This window comes from Pygocentrus nattereri, chromosome 30 (assembly GCF_015220715.1).
Source record: "Pygocentrus nattereri isolate fPygNat1 chromosome 30, fPygNat1.pri, whole genome shotgun sequence".
Taxonomy (NCBI): domain Eukaryota; kingdom Metazoa; phylum Chordata; class Actinopteri; order Characiformes; family Serrasalmidae; genus Pygocentrus; species Pygocentrus nattereri.
In genome coordinates this window covers 17,188,472-17,203,366 of record NC_051240.1, presented here as the reverse complement: position 1 = coordinate 17,203,366, position 14,895 = coordinate 17,188,472, and the positions used below count along the sequence as shown (strand labels likewise).

The 14,895-nt window shown below is 45.0% G+C and overlaps 1 protein-coding gene across 3 annotated transcripts in view; it reads left to right on the top strand.

Moving 5' to 3' along the window:
• Positions 1-1,340: 1,340 nt before the first annotated feature.
• Positions 1,341-14,895, top strand: part of nck2b (NCK adaptor protein 2b) — a 61,741-nt gene continuing 48,186 nt past the window's right edge. The window contains exon 1 of one of the 3 annotated variants that reach the window (XM_017714910.2): positions 1,341-1,610. The gene's annotated coding sequence lies outside the window, so the exon portion shown is untranslated. Of the gene's footprint in view, positions 1,611-3,379; positions 3,448-14,277; positions 14,403-14,895 lie in introns of those variants that run through there. The other 2 variants (XM_017714911.2, XM_037536335.1) reach the window with 2 other exon arrangements.

Genomic DNA, 14,895 nt, shown 5'->3' with positions numbered 1-14,895 from the left:
AGCCTGAGTAGACTGATAAATCAATGTGATCAGTTATTAATCTCAGCGTTACTGAGCTCTGCTAAAGCCTGAGTAGACTGATAAATCAATGTGATCGGTTATTAATCTCAGCGTTACTGAGCTCTGCTAAAGCCTGAGTAGACTGATAAATCAATGTGATGATCAGTTATTAATCTCAGCGTTACTGAGCTCTGCTAAAGCCTGAGTAGACTGATAAATCAATGTGATCAGTTATCAATCTCAGCGTTACTGAGCTCTGCTAAAGCCTGAGTAGACTGATAAATCAATGTGATCGGTTATTAATCTCAGTGTTACAGAGCTCTGCTAAAGCCTGAGTAGACTGATAAATCAATGTGATCGGTTATTAATCTCAGTGTTACTGAGCTCTGCTAAAGCCTGAGTAGACTGATAAATCAATGTGATCAGTTATCAATCTCAGCGTTACTGAGCTCTGCTAAAGCCTGAGTAGACTGATAAATCAATGTGATCAGTTATTAATCTCAGTGTTACTGAGCTCTGCTAAAGCCTGAGTAGACTGATAAATCAATGTGATCAGTTATCAATCTCAGCGTTACTGAGCTCTGCTAAAGCCTGAGTAGACTGATAAATCAATGTGATCGGTTATGCAGTTACTGAATAATTTGCCCAACGATTCGGTCATGTAAATTCATATGGACAAACCAAAATATACCCCGGAGAATAAGAGGTTAACAGAATAATTCCATGAAGAAGCAACCAACAGGTACCAGTGAGGAACAATGCAAATGTCTGGTTGTTTTTTACAGTGTCCAGCGTGGGGTTCTCCTTTAGCAGCTGTAGCCAGTCAGCAGCCGGTCCATGTTGTCCACCCTCACACACTAACCGCAGGCCATGTAGGAGGTGAGGACACAGCACCTCCACACTTTTTCTCCCCGTGGGTTCAGCCCAACACCACATGTGTAATATAAAAGTGTGGGGGGTTGAACAGAGTGAAGACCCTGAATATGGGTTAGTTTATAGGATCTTCACAGAAAATGAGCAAATGCCAAGAATCTGGGGTTGAAATAATAATAAACTACATCATTTTTTTTTTATTTGAATAAACATTGGAAATGGGTCCCACAGACCTGAACACCACACAAGGGTTAAAATAAATCGTTTTCCCATCTGCCTTACCCAAATATATCCCAGATATGTTCTGCATATGTCACTTTTCTAACATATGGAATACTTTACTGAACATGTTGAGGACAGTGTGCTCACTACCCCTGTTTCTGCAAAGCGCTTTGACCAGCTCTGGCTCCTCATCTCCGTTAAAAACAGACATTTAGACGTTATTTCGCTCTGAAACTTGTGATGCTGGGGCGTCCGTGGGGAGCAGTCGTGCCTCGCTGACGTCACCCCGCAGCCGCTCGGCGAGCGAGGGCTGAGCAGCAGCAGCAGCAGCAGCAGCAGAAGGTGAAGCGGAGGCAGCGGGCGCTGTGCTGGGTGGACTTCCAGGGCCTGGGAGCGAGGAGCGAGGAGCTCGGGCGGATTTTCGAGCGTGAAACTTTGGCGCCGAGGCTCCGAAGCCGACCAGGACGATCTCGACCGCCACGCCGTTGCCCTGTGTGCTCGAAGGGACCCGCAAGGTGAGCGCCGCCGCTCCGTGTGGCCGTTAGCTAGCTCCGTAAAGTTCGCGTCGCCGAGCTCCGTGTGGCGGCTCGACGGGAGGGGAGGGGAGGGGAGGAGGTGCAGCCGGGGCTTTCTTTCCTTTACGCGGCTCGCTCAAAAACACCGCTTCAAGGAAGGGGAAGGGTTTGTTTTTTCGGAAAACTCCTTCGAAATACGGGCGACGGCTCTGGAAGTAAAGTTGGATGAGAGAGCGCGGGGGAACCGAGCCGTTTTTAGCCCGTACGGGTCGCCGATATCGGGCTTTTGTGTGCCCACGCCGCGGTGGCTAGCGGTAGTACAATAGCTAGACGTGGGGGTCCGCGCGGCGTCATGGTTCGCGCCTCGTTGTGTGGTTTTAAGTATAAATGACCGGTTAGAGTCCAGAACGCCTTCCTCCCTGCTCTTCCACCTCCGGAGTGAGCGCGGAGGGGATATTTCTCTTCTCGGGATGTTTTTGTTGTTGTCCGTGTTTGTCGCTAGCGGCGTGTTTGCCTCACGACGGCAGCGCGAGCCCGCGGTTTAACACGCTGGTCCCTCCGGCTCGGGGTTCGTAGCTGAATGGGAAAGTTTTGCTGTGATTTCTCGCGTAGAAATGAAGCGGAGAAGGAGCTTTTCGCTCGTCTGTAGTCGCTGGAGGGGCAGCCGGTGACTTTAGAGGAGGGTGTCGTGCTGTGTGGCCTCGGCGCGGAGCCTCGTTTTGTTTCCCGGCGAGGGTTTAACGTTAGCTGGCGCTGCCCGTCGGTGCGGCTTCACCGGTGATGCTTCCACGAAGCACAGCGACGTTGTGCTGGTTAAGTCGCGTAGTTTTCAGTGGGGAATGGCAGTTTTGCGTGTGGGGCGTCTGACTGGACAGAACTGGCATTTCCCTCCAGTCCTTTTCATTCTAAACAGGTGTTTTTGGGCTCCTGGTCGTTGACACCTCTGACTGGCATTTAGCGTAATAATAAGGAGAGATCCGGTCAGATACGCAGGGGCAGGTATTCAGATACGCAGGGGCAGGTATTCAGATACGCAGGGGCAGGTATTCAGATACGCAGGGGCAGGTATTCAGATACGCAGGGGCAGGTATTCAAATATACAGTGGCAGGTATTCAAATATGCAGGGGCAGGTATTCAAATATGCAGGGGCAGGTATTCATATATGCAGGGGCAGGTATTCAAATATACAAGGGCAGGTATTCAAATATACAGGGGCAGGTATTGGGAGGTGCAGAGGCAGGTATTGGGAGGTGCAGGGGCAGGTATTGGGAGGTGAGGGGAGGTGCAGGGGCAGGTATTGGGAGGTGCAGGGGAGGTGCAGAGGCAGGTATTGGGAGGTGCAGAGGCAGGTATCGGGAGGTGCAGAGGCAGGTATCGGGAGGTGCAGGGTCAGGTATCGGGAGGTGCAGGGGCAGGTTAAAGTCTGTGGGAACTGACTTCTCTTTTTTTTCCCAGAACTGCTGTTCATCCCCAAAGGAGATTATTTGTGAGGATTAGCCCACAAAAGTGGAAGTAATATGGGTCCAGATGTCATCCAGACACGCATACATGCTGATTTACACTACAGTTGTCTAGATGTGTTTATTTGGAAGCACACTGATCTGTGTAGCAGGTGACCTCTCTCTCTTTTCTGATAACAGAACTGCTTCCTGCTATTCCTTAAGGGAAACTCCACTGATTTTCCAAAATTGCTGTGTAATTAAATGGTTACGATGTAAATGAAGTCATGAATTTGGTGCGAAACGCTTTATTCTAGAGTAACGTACAAGATCAACATTGTTCAGAGTGATGGTGATGGGAACCAGACGTCTAGGAGTCCCTGAAAGTGCCGTCACAGTGAGTTATTACATGAAATAGTATGAATGAATATGTTGCTTAATGACTGAGACCTTGTTTTACAGTAGTTTTGGTCTAAAATGTATTTTAATCCGTTTAGTGTAATCCATGAATGGTGGAAGGACACAAGAAGGGAACATAGTTACCATAGAAAATTTATTTTTGTTCATGTCTATGATTATTTTGCTATAATCAGTCATCATTATACATAAGAAAAAATCTGAAAACGTGTAGGTTCACTGGTGGTTTTGCATAGTGAGCAAAATGGCTAGATATTAACACAGTGACCCCTGGTTCCTATCAGCACCACTGTTTATGTCTCAGTCACTGAATTATGCAGAAAGATAAAAAAAACAGTGTTATTCTCCTTTAATTTGCCCACCTCAGGTCAAGCATCTTCCACTCACAGATGGTTATTATCCCTTGGCTGTTACAACACTTTATTACACTGGTGCTGATACAGATATCCCCTTTTTTGGAGAGTAACCTAAAGAATCAGTTGTTAAAACAGTAGTTTACCAAAATAAATTGACGTGGGCTGGATGTTAGGGAACTGGCCCTGTGACCGGAAGGTTGCCGGTTCGATCCTCAGCACTGACAGTCCATGCCTGTTTGAAGGCTGATTGCGTCACAGCTGCACGACTAGGCCGGGCCATTCCGAAGGCTCCAATGGGTGGATTGGGTGCCAGGATCCAATGGGGTGGATTGCGTGCCGGCGAGGACTTGAGAGCGTGGCGGCATCAGCAGGGGAGCGATCAGCGGCTGAAGAGACACCATAAATGTCGGGGTGCCTTCGCACTAGAGGCCGACGCAGCGTCAGAAATGCAGCCCTCCGGTGTGTTTCAGTTAGGACGCTGCGTCGGCTCTGCTGGGCCTGCATGCAGTGCAAAGACGCATCGTCGAGAAAGTTCAAGCCATTTCAACTTTTGCTGCAATGGATTGTGACGTCGAGGCACGAGACGGATGTCAGACCGTAGCAACGCTGTGCACTCTTTTCCTGTTCTATATGAATTCTTTACCCTCGTGGCTGTTTGCCTGCTTGCCAATGTGGCCATTGCTAGAATTTTCTTTCTGGTCCGAATGTTTTGTTTCCCGCTGGATTTCGAGCTGTACAAACTCCGCCCTGCTCCAGCCGTGTGCATATGCATCCATCGCTTCGTCCTTGTGTTGTGCAGTGTGTAGGCACCCTTAGTATTGGGTTTAAACTGAGTCAAATAGCTAATGATACACATGTAAGAAACAAGCCCAAAGCAGAACTTGCGGTAACATTTCGTTTTGTTTTAGGGAGCAAAGAGCAGGCAGAGAGAAGCATCTTCAGCCCTGATGAGCGCTAAAATAAAAAAATAAAATCAAATTTTCTGGCTTTGTTTTAATAACTTGACGGGCGGTGGGCGGGAACAGCGGTGCTGTGAGACAAACAGGCAATCCGCCGTAGAGACCTTGCTGCCTTCGTAGACACGTCTTTCGAAGGATGCAGCCCTTGAATTGACACAGTGGTTAGCTCCAGTAGCCTCATAGGTCCAGTGCAGAACTAAAGAAGCCATTGATACCAGGCCTGATGGATTCACTGCAGTGGCAGCAAGGAAAACGTGAATATTAGATTTTTTGATTCTTTTAATGAAGTAAATGTAAATCACAATTTTACTCTGAGGAAGTGCCTGTTTTCACTTCCAGTATTGGTGAAGGGTGTTGCTATTAAAACAGTACACGCCCATCAGGGGTAACACTCTGACCACCTCCTCGTTTCTACGCTCACTGTCCACTTTATCAGCTCCACTTACTGTATAGCTGCACTCTGTAGTTCTACAGTTACAGACTGTAGTCCATCTGTTTCTCTGATACTCTGTTACCCTGTTCTTCAGTGGTCAGGACCCCCATGGACCCTCACAGAGCAGGTACTGTTTAGATGGTGGATCATTCTCAGCACTGCAGTAACACTGACGAGGTGGTGGAGTGTTAGTGTGTGTTGCGCTGGTCTGAGTAGCAGCACTGCTGTGTCTGATCCACTCGTACCAGCACAACACACTCTAACACACCACCACCACATCAGTGTTGAGAATGACCCACCTCTGTGAGGGTCCATGGGGTTCCTGACCACTGAAGAACAGGGTAACAGAGTATCAGAGAAACAGATGGACTACAGTCTGTAACTGTAGAACTACAGAGTGCAGCTATACAGTAAGTGGAGCTGATAAAGTGGACAGTGAGCGTAGAAACGAGGAGGTGGTCAGAAAGTTCTATATATTTGACGTGTCTTTTGTCAGACGTCGAGCTGAGACTGTGCTTAAGTGCTGAGGCTCCCGGTTCAGTGAGGGATGGCTGCTTTATGCGTCGTCACACTGAAAGGCATTAGGCTCTGCTTAAGCTCTGACCCCAACCTCTGCTGATGTGTTGGCTGCTGCTTTTGCCTCAGCTCGGTGGGTCAGCCGAGCCAAAAATAACATCCTCGCTCTGTGTTTGAGCTCCAGAATCCGATGCTTTTTTAATTGTGTGTGTGTGAAACTGCTTTTTCCCCCTTAATGATCAGCGAATGCTGCAGTTTTATTTGGCATCAGTTCACACATTATTATGCCGTTCTCATGCATATCTAAGCTTTATTATCGTAGGCAGTAGCTTGTTAGCGTGAGGTTCGTTTTGCTGCCTCAGGGTGATTTTACTGTTGGTTTATTAGTGTTTTTTCCTCCTCTGAGTTTGATTAATTTGTGCTGGTGTGAGCACTTAGTGTAGAACAGATATTAGCGGCTTCTGCTGAAGAAAAGAGTGGAGGAGTCTACAGACTGCAGCGTGATCCAGTCACACATCCTGAGCATCAGTACAGAGTGATTCAGAAAGATTCCTCAGATTTCAAAATGATTTATTTCACATATAAATCGTTCCAGATCAGTGCAGTGAGCTGTAAACGGTTTAAATGAGCATAAAGTTTATTATGTAGTTCCACAAGGTCTCAGTCTGAACCTCCTCCAGCTGTACGGACGACATCAACTCCACAGTCAAACTCATCCCAGACTGGACTGAGCGCGTCGGGCGTCGCCGCTCTCACGGCTCTTTCAGTGGGATTTCGGAGATCATCCAGTGCTGTGGAACCAGCGCCGAACGCTCTGAGCTGCTGGAGCTTCACTGCTGATGAAAATCACACTGCTCAGTTCTGACGGATTCACTCTGATTGACGTGGAGAACGCAGAACGCTTTGCTCAGGGGTCTCATCTCCTCTCAGACTGAAGGAGCCAGTCAGAAACTCTATGACCCCCTCTTACAGTTGGATTGTGATTGGTTCCTACAGGAGCCTCACGGTTATAAAAATATCACACTATAAAATCAGATGAATCTTTTTGAATCACCCTGTGTTTTACTGCACAGCCACACTGTAATGGAATCAGTCATTTCTTTAAGGGAGATTTAATCTGTATCTGTATTGGCCGGTAATTGATCAGCATCAGACAGATGATTAGAATGGACTGATTTTAAAACAATATTTGATGTATATTTGATGTATTTGTTGTGCCCTGGCGCAGCAGAACGCTTGGGTGACACTGTGACACAAATGTGTGTCTGCACGTTGATAATCTCACTGCTTTAATATCTTCATAGAAATGCGTGTTTCTCTGTAATGATAAACGAAGTAGTTTTAGTCCCAGTTTCTACGTTTTATTCTACAGTGTATGTATTGGCATCAGCCGATATGTCCATGAAAAGTATTGGACATCTGCATCAGCCCACAGTTCCCATTTTATTTTTTATTTGCAGGGAAAAGAATAATAGATGTGCATTGGGGGAACTTATTGATTTCCTCCTCTCAGCGCTCACATGGGCAGGAATTCTGGATTGTTTTTCTATTCTGGAAGTCAGCTGGTCTAAATCTAGATGTTTGCCCTTCCACAAGTGGAAGAACTGATCCTGCTGCAGTAGCTGTGTTTGTCCAGGCTCAGGTTAGAGGTCTGTTACTTTACCCGAGCCGGACGGGACCGACAGAACATCGGGTTTTATATCAGGCTCAGGCTGGATTTTGACATTGAGCTCAAGTTTATTTTCAGATAAGTCATTTTGTTGCAAGTGTGGTTGGATTGTTTTTATTGTACCTTCATAAATTTTATACACTTATAGAATAAAATGTGTTTGCACACTGTGAAACGAGACCTCTGCGTTTAACCCATCCACACACTAGGGGGCAGTGAGCACACTTGCCCGGAGCAGTGGGCAGCCCTATCCACGGCACCCAGGGAGCAGTTGGGGGTTAGGTGTCTTGCTCAAGGGCACTTCAGTCACGGACTGTCAGCCGAGGGGATCGAACCGGCGACCTTCCGGTCACAGGGCCAGTTCCATAACTGCCAGCCCACGACTGCCCCCATATGCATCAGCAGTCGGGGTGGGAGTCTCTAGGCACCTCAATTCGATTATGAAGCGATTATTGATGCATCTTTTATTGATGAATCCATAACGAATTTGTTTCCAGTATCTTTTATTAATAAAACAAAGGGAAGTGATGTGGCTGAACTGGAAGACTCTCATTCACTGCTCTCGTGTTGCGTATCAGACGCTGGCTGCCCTTCACCTGTGATAAAATGCGCTTTTATGGTGATGTGAGATCCAGTGGCGATGGACGTTCATGCAGGGAAAATTCAAACAAGAACCTGGACGATGCGAAGCGACTTCAGTCTCGTAAGACAGTCGAACGCTGAGAAACAGTTTACAAGAAACTCTTCTGCTTTTAAGGAAAACGTCCAGGCGGAGATGTGAGGAAACAGCTATCAGCACACACTGAGACATACTGGACATTAAACGTTGTGGCTCCCAGGTGCTTTGATTTTTGTTGAAAGGACAAAACGTCTCTTCTTAACATTTGGGTTGTGACTCCTGACCTAACCTGGCTTTAAATGCAGAGCCGGTCGGATTTCTCGCTCATCCAGGGGTGTTTTTATGTGCTGCCACCGACTGTCCAGGCCTTTTCCGCCTTTTGTGTTCCATCAACGTTACGTTATCAATTAAAGTTTTGAGTGGATCAGACACTGACGTGGTGGTGGTGTGTTGGTGTGTGTTGTGCTGATAGGAGTGGATCAGACAGCAGGTCTGCTAGAGATTTTAAACACTGTCCACTCACTGTCCACTCCATTAGACACTCCTACCTTGTCAGTCCACCCTGTAGATGTAAAGTCAGAGACGACAGCTCATCTGCTGCTGCACAGTTTGTGTTGGTCATCCTCTAGTCCTTCATCAGTGGTCACAGGACGCTGCTCACAGGACCTTGTGTTAGGGCGCAACACACACTAACACACCACCACCATGTCAGTGTTACTGTAGCACTGAGAATGACCCACCACCCAAATAGTACCTGCTCTGTGAGGGTCCATGGGGGTCCTGACCACTGAAGAACAGGGTAACAGAGTATCAGAGAAACAGATGGACTACAGTCTGTAACTGTAGAACTACAGAGTCCAGCTATACAGTAAGTGGAGCTGATAAACTGGACAATGAGCGTAGAAACGAGGAGGTGGTCAGAATGTTTTGCTTGATCGTTGTAGGAGAGATGTGTGTGTTTAAGCCAAATCCTGTCCGTTTGTGTTTGATGAAAGAGTAAAATGTCAGACAGTTCTCCGAGCCCTGTTGTCGGGGGGTGTGGATCCATCATTGAGAACATATCACATTATGCTGTAACTGTGTCCTCGTACGTCTACAGTCCTTTAATACTTAGTAAAAAACCTCTAGGCCAAGTGAATCCATCAGCACCTCCTTGCTCGGAGAGCAGGGGGCGGAGTGGTTAGCGGCTCGGCGTGTGGATGATGCATATTTTATTAACTGTCTGGGAAAATGTAGCGCCTCAATATTTCATTGGGTTTATGTGCCTCATCAGTGCCAGGAAAAAAGAATGGAACTCCCTAAAAATAGGCGCTGCTAAAAGTTTCTGTGAAAGGGGACAAATTGTATTAGTCACCGAGTCCCACACGAAGCTCCACAGCCGGCTGCTGGCGAAAGGCCTCCTCTCAGGGTGGTTTGAGGGCTCGCTGGTGAACCTCTTCAACTCCTCGAGACCACCGGTGGGTCCAAAACCCACTTGGTCATGTTCTCCATAACATTCATATTCCATAAGCTCCATTCAGAAGCTGGGCGTCGTGTGAGGCTGTAGCTCTTCTCTCCAGTCTAATAGACGGTGATGTCATTTTAAACCCTTATAATAAAAGAAGCTGAACTTTGTTTTTCTACTGAAAGTCGACCCGTTTTTCCCCAAATTTGGGCTCTAAACTATAAACAGACGGCGTCGTAAAACACACGTTCTGTTAATGTCTTATTCACCTGGGTGTGTTTTGGTTTGTCCATCTGAATTTACATGACCCAAAACGTAAGGCAAATTATTCCGTAACTGCATTAAATCAATGTAGTTTTTATTTTATTTATAATTTTTTATACATTTTTTTTTTTTAGAAATTCCCCTCAAATAAACAGAACATGTGTTTTATGATCTCCACATTTCACTACACGCTTATAATTTACAGCTGAAAGCCAAAAATCTCCGCCACTCTTTGTGTTATTTTCTAAAAGTGATGTTTCCAGAGCAGATCACTGAAGAGACGCCGTCTGTTTATAGTTTAGAGCCCAGATTTGGGGAAAAACGGCTCGACTTTCAGTAGAAAAACAAAGTTCAGCTTCTTTTATTATAAGGGTTTAAAATGACATCACCGTCTATTAGACTGGAGAGAAGAGCTACAGCCTCACACGACGCCCAGCTTCTGAATGGAGCTTATGGAGTATGAACTTTATGAAGAACATGACCGAGTGCGGTTTGGACCCACCGGTGGTCTCGAGGATTTGAACAGAGGAGCTTTTACCAAATATTAATAAAAATTACACTTATTTCATGCAGTTACTGAACAATGCAGTCATGTAAATTCAGATGGACAAACCAAAAGATACCCTGGAGAATGAGGTTAGTTTTTCAAACGCGCCATGACTTCCTGACAAGTCTTGGATGCCTCGTACTTCAGAAGCCAGTTCCCCGTTGAGTTCCTTCCTTTACTCCTTCGCGTTTTTTCATTGGCAGGATTTGTTGAATGAAGGACTTTTTTGATGTTATTGCTGGTGTCAGCAAAGATGGCATCTCATCTGCGGGACTGTGGGGCTGCGGGACGCGTTCGGCTCTCTGAGCTGATGCTGACAATGTCATCTAAGATATCAGGAAGGTGGCAGGAAGATCTGCCGTTGCTCACTGTGTGTAAAGGTTGGCAACAATGCTGGTGCTCTATTAAAAGACTTGCAGGATCCGGGCTTTAAGCTCGTAGTAAGAGTAGCACTAAATGCACTGATCTTCAAACTTCAAACTCCTTCTTTAGCGTCGTTTTTGTAAATTAGTTACCCGCTGAAGGCATCAAATCTCCTCAAAACTGATATTTTTAATAGGTTTAGGAGAATCTTTGAAAGAATTATGAATATAATAATGCATTTTATACAGTAGTTGGTTCCGGCCGATTGGTTGAGAGGCGTTCTAACTGTTATTTCTCCATAACATCACAGGTTTTCTCAAACAGCATCACCCCGCTGAGTCGCTGTTGCTAAGCAACGACTCTGACAGCTGTAGGAGGCGCTCGAGCCATTTGAGCGTTTTTACTTCTTACTTTGCCACAGACAGAAAACGGACACTGTTACGGTCACATCTGACCGACAGCCGATTTGGTCCGACTCTGAAGACGAGATGACACTAAATTCCCACTCAAACTGTCGGTTGGTCTGTGCGGAGCTGGAGAACGAACTGCCGGCTGAGCAGCGAGTCGGCGGAGCTCGTTACTCTGACGGAGCAACAAGCTGCTCGTTAAGGAGTTGTAATTTGGTGGAAAGAACTGTGAACTTTGATTTTTTTTTTTTTTTAATCAATCAATCAATCAAACTTTATGTAAACTCGGGAAGACATAGAAGAGAAGGAGACCCTCATTTACAATGTAGCCGAGTAATACAGGACGCAGGGTTTGAGAAGTTGTACAATATAAAAAGAATCAAATCCCAAAATTAAATAATAATCATAAAAGTAAACTTCAATAATAAGGTGCCAAACTGCGAAATCAATAAACGACTAAAATTACAATATAAGACCTTCTCAAGGAATGGAGCAGATAAGGATGAAATAAATTAAAACAAACTAATGAAATACAAGGAATGGATGTTAGACAATAATAAAGAGTGATTTAACTAATACATAGTTAAAACCTATCAAAAGTCATTAAAAATGAAGATCAAATATAGCAGTTTAGGCTGTGCGGAGGTGGTTAGAGGGGTGGTTAGAGAGGTGGTTGAAGTTTAAAATGTTCATTTGATTTTATTGACTATTATTTACACTGAGCATTTCTGTGATGTTATTTCACGATAACACACTCCCTCTCAGGTTCTACTGCTTAAGCGTCATCATGATATTATAACATTTACAATATGGTGTGAAAATTTTGGGCATCTAAGCAAATTTTTAACCAGTTGACCTCAGCAGTGAGTTTATCACAATATACATTAGAATAAAGTCGTATTCATAATTCAGATAAACAGAAAAACAATAAACAGTAACAAGAATTTCTTGGGTCCATATTTTTCCTGGACACCTTCACAGCCGCCACAGAGACTCGTTAATATCATCAATTACATCATGAGCTCAATTTACTGAGCACTGATTGGTCAAACCAGGAGCTGTTTTTTAACTACATATAATACTGGACTTCCTCGTGGAGAGGACTGGAGATGGGTGAACAAACACACTAATATCCAGAAAATCACTATTAATTATATATATATCTATATATATATATATTAGTTTGTTTATTCGAATATTAACACTTTTCTCAGTAAATAAACAGAAACATAGATTTTGAAAATGTGTCTTGGGTGCCTAAGACTTTCACGCAGCACTGTAACTGTGACCGTGTGAACGGCCAGTACTAATTAACACCTTCAGGATATTGTGAGAACTATGAGTTGTTGACAGGAGTGTGATGCGTGCGGTCTGAGTGAGTTCTAATGAGCATTTATGGAAACGGATCTGTAGTTGTATTAGTGTTGCCTTTCATCAGTGGTGCGCGTTTATGATGAGCTCCAGTCGCGATAACTCGATTCACTTGAATCCTCTTGCAAAAACAAGTCTTTTAAAGACATGGAGGTGCTGAAATTGGGTTTAGTGGTATTTTTGGCTTTTGTTTGTTCCTCTCTTGATTCTGTTACTCGAGTCAGCAAAGATGGCATCTCCTCTGCGGGACTGCAGGAAGTATGACTGCCGTCAATGTCAGGGGGTCAGGAAACCTCAAGCTTTTCTCAGCTTGAAGCACTGGCAGCCTAATAGGCCATGAATCTGGACTGATTTTAGCGCTGGTTGTAGGATTAGTCTTAAATTCAACATAAAAACACGGTGGAATACACACTAGTTGTTTATTCCCATTACGAGCGCCTATTTTAGAACTGGTTTAAACTCAGATAGCTTCTCAGTTTGTTATATATATATATATATATGACTAAAATCCCAAAATTACAGTATTATTGTTGCTAATTAGAATATTACTTAATAATCTGAAGATATTTGTAATTTTTAATCTAAACAAGTTGTGTGATGTTGGGGTAAATACAGTGGAGGTGGGGGGGTAGGATTTGGAATTTATATATAGGTTTTGTGTGTGTGTGTGTGTGTGTGTGTGTGTGTGTGTGTGTAATATACACACCAATCAGGCATAACATTATAAAAAATCACTAATAGCACGCTAATGTCTCTATAGCTAGCTAACTTTCCCATCCCACCTTAAATAGTCCAGCAGTTCTGACGCCTGAAGCCCCAGAATGTAACTGCTGCTCCATTTAAGGTGGAACGGGAAAATTCGATCAAGAATCTGGAGAATCTCTGACTTCAGATACTTCATATCACTGAAGAATTAGGGGGGGTGATAATAAATAACTGCCCCCCTCTTTGAAGGCGTCTGATCCCTAAATGTAACTAAAGCCCAGCAGTGAGGAGCTGAACTTTCCCCTCCTCTGCTGTCCCTGCAGACGGGCAGGGTCGCCTGCAGAGCGGCGCTAGTAGCCGTTAAATGATTTTATTTGAGGCTCCCATTTCGTAGGGCGAGATTTCAAACACTACAGCTTCCAACTCCGTTCCAAGGGTTTAGGGTGATTCTCGGAAACAAGGAGTAGGGATAAAAAGAAGAAATGGGACCGGGCCCAAGAGTGTGCGGTATAACCTTTCTGTTGGCGTCCGTTTTAGATTAGAACTCCCTTTTTAAATTAGAAGGTAAATCAGCCGTCCTAATACGCTGCTGGCGTTTACTTACGCTGTCGTTAACGGTTGGTGTGGCTGTTTGATGTGATGTTTTAAGCCCGCTAGAAAAAAAGACCTGTATACGCATTATTTTAAGGAGAGTTTTAGTAGGTTAATACAAAACTGGCTCGAAGGTACTGACGGATGTAAAAGTGTCTGTAAAAAGAAAGAGTCTAACGTGGAGGTGCAGTGTGTTGAGTAACGCATCCTGTTGTGTTGCTTATTTGGCTGAATGTCTGTAGTGGGGTTTGCAAGGAGAAACATTTACAACCACAGGTCTCTATTTCAGCTCCAAGTGAGAAATGATGTAAAGGTTTAGGGTGAGAACGTTTAGGGGTGGGTGGATGTGTGTGGGTGGGTGGATGTGTGTGGGTGGGTGAGTGTCATGCTTGCATAATTTTGAAACAGCTTTACAGACAACATAATGTAGTTGTCCGTTCTGGTTTAATGGAAAAGGCAGTCAGGAAAACTGCGTGTCTGTGTTCCCTCCATGCCGATTAGGGAATAGAGAAGGAGGGGGGATCCAGATCTCATGGTTGGTGGAGCGGTTTCGTTTTTTAGAAATAAAAGAATTGAAATGTGTATTTCTGGTCAGAAAGGCACAGACGTGGCTTTAAGTAAAGCTGTCCTCCGTGCTGGAGCGTCTGAAGAGGGATCCCTTCGGCTCACCAGATGAAGAAGAATCCTCTCGGTAAGATAGGCCGCGTCCCAATCTGCATACTAGCTCACTAAATAGTGTGTAAAAAATAGTGCATATACCATTAGAAGTGCACTTAGTATGCGAAGTACAGAAGTGTGATTTGGGACACGGCGGTAGTTGTTCCAGCGAGCTGTTTTGCGGACGTTGATGCTGAAGGCCGTCCTGCTTCATGCTGTGGGCTGAGCTGTAAGAGAGTTTCGAAATGCTGCTTTCCGCTGTCGTTAATGGAGTTTGGAGCAGAGAAGCAAGTAACTGTTATTCCCAGCCACCCTGTTCACTCTCCAGATAACGTTGAGTTTTAAACACTGCATCTCCATCTAAGCCTCGACACAGTTTGCCTTGCTGCATGTGAACATGAGCTTTTAAACATGGTGTGATGTGACATCGTACATTAATAGCACATGTATTGTACCTACCCCATGTGGGTTTCTTCTAGAAATGCAGCTGTGCTGGTTTAACATGCAGGCAGATGTCATGCTTGTAG